A 9,289-nucleotide genomic window follows, 5' to 3' on the forward strand; every position below is an offset into this window, starting at 1 on the left:
GCCTGGGTCAGACATTGTTAGTGCTTAACACATGCACAGTGATAATAATCAGACTTAGTTGGAAAATGGGCTTTTTTCTGCGGAAAATTCAGCAACAAAAATCATATGTTCTCCTCAGAATTTTCCATGAAAAATTTGGCTTTTTTGGTGACAAATTGAAAAGAGAAATATTTCAATTTGGAAATGCTGCTGTGGCTTCTCATGGGAGTTGTTGTTTGGAGGCCTCTTGCTCCATTCTCCTCTGTAGCTGGGCTTCCTGGTCAGACTACATCTCCCATGATACACCGAGGTCTCCCCCATGGAGAGGTGAGACATTTGTGTCATGGGAGTCCCCGCTCATGGTGCATCAAGGGAGATGAAGTCTGTTTGGAGAGCCTGACTCATAGAGGAGAATGGGGACATGAGGAAATGGAACTACAACTCCCATGGTGCACTGCAGCAGGATATCCAAATAGAAATATTTCGGTTTGCAGGTGTCTGGTTTTTTGACCAAAAAAAAAAAAAAAAAATTCCATAGAAACCAGAAACTTCTAGTGAAAATTTTCATTTTAATCAAAAACCAAAAATGTCCATCATAAAAGTATTTTGACGCAAACCTTTCAACTAGCACTAATAATAATTCTTTCCCTCATACATAGTACTCAACTGCTGTCCTGATGTGTGTTTTACAGCTTGCATAACTACACTGCCCTCCACGGGGCGTTTTACTGCAAAGTCCATTACCAGCAGCTTGCCAAAGCCAGGGGAGGAAGCAAGAAGGAAAAGATTGAATGCAAACAACAAGATCAGCAGCTACACGCAATGCTAACACCAGGCCTAGGATCAGAGCCCAGGAACAGATATAACAGGGCAGAAAAGAAAATTGTGGAGACAGAGAAACTGCAATCCAGATCCTTTAATTCACATCCACATCTCAGCTTGGGGCCACCTGATGGAATGAGGCAGCTGCGCAGTGAGTTTGTCTCGAGAAACCAGCTCAGAACTAGCTGGCCGCCTTTGAAAAAAACCTCTGCAGAGGCAGCCAGAAACCCTGACAAACCTGGAAAGAGTGAGGGGCGAGACACCGCATTGAATTTACAAACCTACCAGGCTGCGGGCAGCAGAGCAGATGGGGTTATGCTCAAGACACGTGATGGGAAATCAATAGCAGAAATGGCTGTGAAAAAGAAACCAAGCCTGTTACCTAGGGTCACCTTTCTAATGGAGGCAGGGCCAGGTTTTTCCTGGGTGAAAGCAGGGGGTGGGAAAGGAGCGCTCAGAGATGGTAAAAAGAAGCTGGGGTCCATGGAGGGACACGTGGCGAGAGCTCCGAAAGGAAAGCAAGAGAGCAGAGTATCAGAGAAAGTTGCTGTGTTCCAGCAGAGTAAACCCAGACTGGAGAGTAAGAGTGTTCCTGCCATCTCGCCGTTAGCATTGGTGCCTGTGAAACCTCCTGCGCATGCTTCATTCATCTCCCATTCAAAAGCATTAAGCGCTACTAATTGGGCATCTACAATAGCTGTTCAAGCTGGTGCTCCCTGTACTGCAAAACTCCCACCGAAGGATAACAAGCTTAGTGTAACTCGCTCCACCGAGGGCCTGTTTAATGAAGGAAACATAAACCTTAGCATAGCGAGAGCTGAATCTGTTCCCCAAATTATCGTTAATTTGCCTGAACTGACTCTATCCATGAGTTCCAATACACAGAACCAGCAGCATCCCGAGGATACTGGGAGTGGCGCACTGGCCTCTCACGTACTAGGAGAAGCTGAGACGCACAGCGTTGCAAACATGGTACCAGAATGCGGAGCAGGGGGTTACATTTCTTCCCAGCATAAGCCTGAAGCTCAGATACCTCCAGCTGAACATGATGCTGTCAAAGGCAATGAAACAACTTGCCTCCCCAGTAAGTCAATGACGTCTTACACAGTGGCTGGTTCACCAGAGCTGGGAGTTTTGTTGCCATTACTCCAGACAGCTGAGCAGGTGCATGAGGATTCAAAGACAGACAGCCAAGAGTTCTCTGGAAACCTAATGCCACTAACGTATGAGGCAAACGTGCAGGGATGTGGAGAAGACCTCAAAAGCACTGGGGCAGAGGTTGAGAAGGTGAAAAAAATGCAGACAGAGAGCAAAGAGTGTTATGAATTTGTGGCGCATACTCCTGGTCATATCGCTCAGGAAAGCAAGCCAGAAGGAAGAGCCATCTCTTCAGCTGGACAAGCAGGGAGACCAGATGATCAAACTGGGTCCTACTTACCAGAAATAGAATCTCAAAACACATATGATCCCCTAGTAAATAGCCCACAAGGGGATATTTTGATAGATAATATTAAATTATCTACTAGGGACATTTCAGGATCAATGGACACACATCTGAATGCAGCCAGCACTACTGGGATCTCACACAATAAGCCCAGCAGCTCAGAAGATACGAAACTCAAGTCAAAGGGTCAAGATGACACTTTGGGACAGAGCATCCTCCACATTTCTGAGCCATTGGGCAAAAAGTTAGAAGCTTTCAGATCTAATGAAACAGCAGACAAAGCTGAAACTCACCTAGCAGGAAATGGGAACGTGGATGTGAAACCCCAACATGAAAGTGAGTCAAATGGAACTGCTAGTGCTCCCCAAGGCAAAGGGACTAGAAATGATCATGCCAGGAAAGATACACTCGCAAAAGCTTCCAGTCTTGGGGAAAATCCCTTTGCTAGGCTTTTTGCTTCCGAAAATAAAGACAGCATCTCAAAGAAAGCGCTTGCAGGGAAAAAGAAATCCACTAAGCCCCAGTCTGCCTTGGTGACATTATTTGGCTATTCCTCAAATAAAGAAAGGAATCCGAAGGAAAGTCTTACAAAACCTTCACCAAAACTTTCAGAGCAAACAAACAATGGAGATCAGCAGGAACCTTCCCAGATTGGAAGCTCCTCAAGCCAGTCAAGGCAAAAGGTCAACAAGAAAGAGGAATCATCAGATGCTGTTACTCAGATCGGAAGAGCAGAGGCAACCCCACAAGATTCACCGCAGAGTTCGGGGTACCATCTGGGAGATGGACTAAGTGAAAGTTTTCCACATTTAGACAGCACTGAAGTCTTAGGGTCCAATGTGCTTTTGTTGACTCCTGGTGCAGACAGTTTGAGTAATGCTAGCAATTTACATGAGGCACCTAGTCTTGAATTTCATGACCAACCTGATTTAAATGTGCAAACTGCACAACAGGGTGATGCCAATTGCTCATCTTTGACTCCATCAAGGGACTCTCAGGAAGAATCTCTAGCAACCAAGGAAGGCAGACAGCCTTCTATGGGACCGACAGCTGCAGCAGACACTAGACTGAGTCTGACCAGTGAAGGAAAGCATTATGACACATGTCTACATAAAATGGAAAACATGGCTGGTTTGGATGATCAAGATTCAAAGATCAAGACTGGAACCTTTTCTACATTACGTCATTTAGAAGCGTCACACAAAGAAATTGACCTTCTCTTAGAAGACAGAGATCTTTTAGAGTCCAGTACACTTTTGTTGTCTGCAGGGGCCAGTAATTTAAAAAGCACAAGCAAAAACTTTCCTGGCATCAGTGGCACAGATATCCCATGCCCAGCTGATTCAGTCATGCAAAATTTGCAAGCGAAGGATCAACCTTCCTCCAATTTAAATTCCTCAGAATTATACAATACAAGTCCATGGCAGAGAAATGACCCTCAGCTGTTATTAAAATCCAGCTCCCTTCTCCTGATGGAAGAAGACCTTTTAGATATTGACGATACTCATGGAAATTGGAACTCTGAGCTGTTACAGCAGTTTGATCTGGACTCCCAGCTTCAGGTGAATACAGATGATCCTTTTGGACTGGGTCTCGACACAAGACAACCAACTACTGATCATCTGAATACTTGGGGAGACAACTTTCAACCAATGTTCACATCTACTCCCCATGTTTCTGAGCCCCTTAATGATATCCTGGATACCTTGAATACTGAGGCAACAGTAGCACTCCAGCAAGCACTGATGATAGTGGAAGAGAGTGTACAAGCACCAAGTCTTCCATAGTATTGCATGATGTCCAGCCCCACGCAAATGTGGCTCTACTTAATGATGGTTTTAAAACCCGAGACTGGTTTATAGAGATGTGATTAATGGATAAAAGCACAAACACACACATGCACATACCATTAATTAGCTGACACTGGAAGACGTTTGCTTCACAAAATCAGATCAGAAATCCAGCCAGGAGGTGACAATCGTGCTGAATTTGAATGCCTGTGATAATTTTTGAACGGCATGGAGATCAGAGTTTGAGATCACAGCCCAGGTCCTAGTGAATAAGTGTCCATATCACAAAATCCATGATCACAGCTGGATCCTTCTCAGCAGTCTCCACAGAGAACCTGAATTGGCCACAAGGACTAACCTGTCTTTTCTCACCACTTGAGCAGGGCCTCTTCACGTTGGAGCTGAAGCACAACATCAGGACAGCACAGAGAAAGCTTGAACTGCTGTTTTCTATGTTATAGTGGATTAAGAGAGGCCTTCAAGCTCCAAAGATGTCACTTTACTAAGTTTTCGTGGGCAACAAATTCAATCAGAAACCAGAAGGGAATAGCACTGTCATTTGAGAATCTACCTCTCCTTAATAAAAATGACAGCAGTGGAGATCCAAACTGTGCAAAGAAACAGAATTTCCCATCACTTTTCACCATGTTGTTTGTATAGCACCTAACGACAATCCTTGACTTCCTCCTGCCTTCAACACTGGTGATCTCTCTCCGCCTCCTCCACATCCTGCCCTCCCCTTGGCTTTCCTAGCACCTTCCTCCCATGGTTTCCCCTTGTCAGTCTAGCAGCTTTCGCAGCGTGTCCTTTGGCAGTTCCTCTCCTTTGGCCCATCTCCCCTTCTCAGCGGGAGTCCCACAAGATTCTCCCTGTGTGGGTGCGTGCCTGTATATGCATGCATTGCTCCCCTCTACTAGATACTCCATTCTGTGCAATAGGCCTTATATACTGCTAATAGTGATCTTCCTTTTTCTAAAGTGCGGGGGTCCTGTGCTTCTTGAGAGAAGTTCTATCCCCTGCTGCTGCTGTGACGTTCAGCAGGGCCACACTGTGCAACTTAACAATAAATGTCACATCTTTGATTGCCATGGATTTGTTTCAGGTGTAACCCACCTCCCTCCCCCTATGGAGTTTGCCACCTCCTGGAGCTCTGGACTGAGCCTTTAGAAGATAGCTGTCAAAGCCCGTGGACCCCACTCCCAGCATACTTGGAGTCAGGGTTGAAACAGACAAAACTAGGAGCTGCCGCTGGGACCAGTGAGTTTTTATGCATGGGGTGATCTGGACAAGCAGTCCACTGGACAACGACAACCCAGGGCTGCACAGCCCTCAGCAAGTTAACAGAGGAAGGGCCAGCCTGACAAAGAAGGCGTCCCTCCTAACTGTGCAGGAGGCCAAAGCAGGATGGGTTGGGAGCCTAGGTGCTGCCGCTGGGGGATTGAGTCCCGGGGGAGTTGCAGAGCAAGCTCACCCTGCACTCAACCCCCAATACCAGCTGCTGCGACACCGGTCCTGCAGGTCTGGCTGGGCTTGTCACTGCAACCCCGGGCACAGGGTCGCAGCACCGCTCAGGTTTGGCCCAGCCCCCCTGATGGTGGGGTTCACAGGCCCACATTTGAGTGAGTGGCATGTCACGGTGTCATTCACTGACATTTGGCCCTGTGACTCTCTGTCAGACCAAATCTGAGCAGCACTGCGACCCGGTGCACCAGGAGCTGGGTTACAACACACAGAGCCCAGCCAGCCCCGCGGGAGAGGAGCCACGTGAACCGGGACAGGGGATTGTGTGGCTCAAAATGGGCTAGTCCTGCAAAACCTGGGGCTGTTGGGAGGTCTGAGAAAGTGAGTTTAAGTGGGGAAGCTGGGAGAGAGGCAGGCAGCGCAGCTCGGGGAGTCCCTGCCACATTCCCACTGCCCCCAAAGGAGCTTGCGCTGCTCTGAGACCTAGTTGCCCGGATCCAGTGCCCAGAGACGACCAGTAACTCTTGACGGGGGAGGCACAATTTAAAGGTTTGGGGGGGGCACTGCGTCGCCTCTGGCCCCTTTCCCACTCCCCCTGCGCCTCCCACACCCAGCACCACCTCCTCCCCTCCCCTCACAGCTCCTTCCTCATTTACTTCTCCCATCACCTCCTATTGTGAGCGCAGCGTGGGGCAGAGCAGGCTCCAGACACCTACTGCCGAGCAGGGTGAGGAAGGGGCGGGACTCAGCGGGCTTCTCCGCACCCTCTCTGGCCGAGCTGCACTGCCAGCCCCATCTCTCATCCCAACTCTGGGCATCTTCTAGCAGGCTCAGTGGGAGCTCTAGGTGCCGGTGCCTTTCCCAGGCACATCCCCCTCCACCGCGCTCAGCCCAAATCCCACCCTGGCAGAAATCGGGGGGGGGGTATGTGACCCCATGTGGCCCCCACACTCATCTCCTCTGGCAGTGATCAGTACCTAGAGAGATCCAACCTGCCACCAGCTATAGAGGGGAGGGGGAAGGATAGCTCAGTGGTTTGAGCATGGGCCTGCTAAACCCAGGGTTGTGAGTTCAATCCTTGAGGGGGCCATTTAGGGAACTGGGGTAAAAATCTGTCTGGGGATTGGTCCTGCTTTGAGCAGGGGGTTGGACTAGATGACCTCCTGAGGTCCCTTCTAACCCTGATATTCTATGATAGAGGGCCAGGCGAGAGCCCAGGATTGCAGATCAGGGAAACCAGCGAGTCAGGCGAGATCCCTGCCCCACTCGGGGGTGAAGATAAAGTAAAGGTGATTTTTGCCACCAATGCCGCAGCACTCCAACTGTCCATCTCAGGCCACACAAGCTCGGCCGTGCCATCCACCTCGGGGAGGTGCCAGGGAGGAAGCTGGTGTTAGAAGGTGGAGAATTGGGTTATTTATAAAATGTTTAGTAATGATTAATCCTTTCCTTCCCCAGATCTGAGTTTTCTGTTCCCAGTAAAGCCCCCACCCTCTGTTTTGCTGTTCAATTTGGTGTAGCATTCCTTTGCTGCAGTTTGTTGCATTTACTGTTTCTCCACTTTGCACTGGGCTTTGCACTCCAGGCCAGCTTGCAGTATTACCCTGGATGTCTCAAGGAACATCACTCCCGGGTATGCAGCAGAGTGAGGAGTCACCTTGAACAAAGACACTAGGCTCCAAGAACAACAAAGCTAAACAGGTCCCGACCTGCACAAAGGAGTGGGGAGAAGCCACTCCAAGTACGGGGGATCCCAAGTAGCTGGGAGAGAAAAGGGAGGAGGCTTAAGCCACACCTCAGAGGAGGGGGCTACACAGATTTCAACACTCCTTTCTCCACATGAATCCTCTTATCCCAGCTGGGGTGGGGAACACAGCCTGAGAACAGCTGTGCCGGGTCTAGTCAAAACCACAATGGGCTGTAAAGGTCATGTGATTTCCAAACGAAACAGGTGGAGAGACGTGTGGGTGAGCACCTGAAACAAACCTCCAGTCCTCCTGAGGGGGCAGGGGTTAGGCTGGCTCATTGCCCACTCTGCCACACTGTGCCTGTGCGACCTTGGGCTAGTCACCTCACCCGCTGCGTGGCATTTCCCCTTCTGTAGAATGAAGATAAATATGCTCTTTCCCCTGCCCATTCTTTGTTTCCTCTATAGGGTCTGCTGTACAGACACATAACTGCCTGTTATGTGTCTGTACAGCACCTAGCATAATGGGGCCCGGTAACTTATTGCTACTTAGGAAAACTTCCTAACTGTCAGGGTGATTAAGCACTGGAATAAATTGCCCAGGGAGGTTGTGGAATCTCCATCATTGGAGATTTTTAAGGGCAGGGTTAGACAAACACCTGTCAGGGGTGGTCAAGATAATACTTAGTCCAGCCTTGAGTGCAGGGGGCTGGACTAGATGACCTGTTGAGATTCCTTCCAGTCCTATGATTCTAGAAAAATAACAACTCTGGCTCAGACTCTTAATACACTATTTTGGGCTAGTGAAACACTCCCAGTGTACATGACTCCCAAACCCACCCCCACCCCCAAATTCCCAAGCCCCCGTTATACAAGGCCAACTTTAGCAGATGTGAAGTCCAGCATCTGCTGCTACAGGCACGGGTACAGACATTTCTGCCACTGTTTGTAATCCTCAATTGCCGCCTTTACACTGCAGCAAATAATTGCCAGAGTTTATATGGTACAAAACTATCGGTAAGAAGGAAGGAACAATACAGCCAGCACACCTGGAGGTTTTTATTTATAAATAGAGTTTAAGCCAAGAAGTTTGTACCAGATGTTGAAAAAGGAGGAGAACCGCATCTCATTAACAGTACACAGATTCTGCTCCATCTCCAACCCCTTATCCCTCCCCCGCCTTCGTCCCTGGGCTCACCCTCTCACACAAAAGCTTGAATGAAGAGAAGAGCCTTACACCATCACCTGGAGATCAGACAACCATTGGCTTAAGGGAAGTTGTCAATACAGCTCCCAAGGAACGGGAACACACTAGCACTCTCACCAACAAGGGACCCAGGACCTCCCCACTAGATTTTACTGGCTATGAGGGGCACAGGCCCCATCTGTAGGTGAGAAGAAACCTAAGAGAGCCAGAATCTCAGTGAGCAGATGTGATACTTATTCCTCCTGGTGTGGTTCTGCTCCTACCTCTGAGTGATTTTATCCACAGAATAAGCAGGAAACTCCTCACAGTAAAAACGCTTTCACTCTGCTTTAACTGCGCTGCACGTCTCCCGAAACAGTCCCATCTTTAGTGGTTTTGCAGACAGTATGAGGGAGGAAGATGAAGTCTCCTTGCAAGTCCTATGCACCAGTTGTGCTGCAAACAAATATCCTCAGAGCTGCACTGCCCTCTGCCCTATGCCTGCATCCCTAGCAAGGTGGCCTGTGAGGACGCACTAGTGTAGGGAAAGGACAGGTTTCCCTTCATAGGAAATGGCAAACGATGATCACAAGCAATTAGAAATCATAGTGATGGGTGCGGCATAAGAAAGGGAACAGACCATCTCCCAGATCATCACCAGAGCAGGATATAGTCTGTATAGCATTTTCTCTTGAGAGATCTCAAACTCCATGAGGTTCAACAATCTCCATGGTTGGGCAAATTAAATAAGGTGCTTCCCTACAAAGTGAAAACCTGCTTCCAAACAGACCCCCCAGAACTCAAAGGATTCCCCACAGGTTTTCATGCCGACAGCCAAGCAAGTGACACCTGAAGGACGATTGCTCCCCATTAGCTATGTTGGCTGATGGCTTGCCATTCTGCAGCAAAAACCTGATGAG

Source organism: Emys orbicularis, chromosome 2, assembly GCF_028017835.1.
Source record: "Emys orbicularis isolate rEmyOrb1 chromosome 2, rEmyOrb1.hap1, whole genome shotgun sequence".
NCBI classification, from domain to species: Eukaryota; Metazoa; Chordata; order Testudines; family Emydidae; genus Emys; species Emys orbicularis.